Source organism: Hyaena hyaena, unplaced genomic scaffold, assembly GCF_003009895.1.
Source record: "Hyaena hyaena isolate Hyena2069 unplaced genomic scaffold, ASM300989v1 scaffold_248, whole genome shotgun sequence".
In the NCBI taxonomy this organism is placed as follows: Eukaryota; Metazoa; Chordata; class Mammalia; order Carnivora; family Hyaenidae; genus Hyaena; species Hyaena hyaena.
In genome coordinates, this window is record NW_024080881.1 from 242,490 (window position 1) to 243,856 (window position 1,367).

The window sequence follows — 1,367 nt, forward strand, 5'->3', positions numbered from 1 at the left end:
AAACAGCATCGCACAAGGTACTGACGCGGTATGACTGTATCGTTCAGCTTCCGCTGGGCTGTGCCGAATAACCACCACCAAAACTCGGTGGTTGTCATAACAAAGGTCTGTCCTCGATAATGGTGCACGTTGCCTGTGACGCTCGGCTCCACACCCTCTTCATTCCAGGATTTCGGGCGGAAGGATCAGCGAGGGAAGTGGTGTGTTTGAGGCCGGGGAGAAAAGCGTGGTGGTAGAATCCTGAGATGGCTCTAATGGTCTGCTTAGAGGTGACACGTCATCGCTTCTGTTCACGCACCATTGGCCAAAGCAAGTCATGTGACCGAGTCCATCACTAGTGAGGGTGAGGGTGGGGAGACACAGTTGTATGAATTATCTACTACTGCGTAATAAATTACTCACAACCGTAGTGGCTCAATGCAACAATTAACATTTATTAGCTCACATAGGTTCTGCGGGTCGAGAATTCGGGAGTGACTTGGCTGAAGAGAGATTTCTCATTTGTTGCAGCTAAGAGGTTGGTGGGGCTGCGGTCATCTACGTGCTTGACTGGCTGGAGGCTCTTCTTCCAAGATGGGTGACTAATGTAGCTGGTGTACTGGGGCTGGCTTTTGGTGGGAGGCCTCCACTCCTCACCGTGTGGACTTCCCCAGAGGGCCCCTTGCATGTCCTTACGTGGTGGCTGGATTCCTTCGGAGCGAGCAATCCAAGAGAGAGCAAGGTGGAAGCCGCCATGTCTTCAATGACCTAGTCTCAGAAGTCAGCCACCATCGCTTCTACAATAGCCTATTGGTTACACAGGACTCCCTCTTTGGTGGGGCAGGAAGTGTGATCCCCAGGGGAGGGGATCATATGGGGCCATCTACGGTAACCTGTCCTCTGGTCCCCAGTCAGTCATATCCCTCTGACGTGTGAATATTCTTACCTCCTCCCGAAGTCTCATATTACGGCTCATAATTTAAAACTTCAGCATCCAAATCAGGAACAGATGAGATTCTTGGGTGAGATTCTTCAAGCGTTGCTCTTTGAGTCCCCCTTGGCCGGCAGACACATGGACTGAAGAAATAGTAATGTGTCCCCTACCCAGCCACCCAGACAACATGCAATAGTGTGAGAGGTGTAACCATTGGAGACACTTCCCATTCAAAAAAGGAGGCATATGGGAGTCACCGGCCAATAGCGACGGTAACATATATCAGAACTTTCCGTGTTGAGAGTTCTTTCATTGGAACTCAACGGCTAGGAATAATTCTCCGTGGCTCTTGGCTCTGCCCTATGGGATCTTGGATTTGCCTTCAGACTTATCTTTCCTTTTCCATGAAAGGCAGCTAATGTTAGCCATTGATTGATTTTCTCAGGCTTCTTCC

General features: G+C 50.0%; 1 long non-coding RNA gene across 1 annotated transcript; it reads right to left on the reverse strand.

Moving 5' to 3' along the window:
* Positions 1-414: 414 nt before the first annotated feature.
* Positions 415-1,130, reverse strand: LOC120240227. Its single transcript, XR_005530597.1, has 2 exons — positions 926-1,130; positions 415-690 (listed from the first exon to the last, which is right to left on the reverse strand). It is a non-coding gene; the product is annotated as an uncharacterized LOC120240227 (long non-coding RNA).
* Positions 1,131-1,367: the final 237 nt, after the last annotated feature.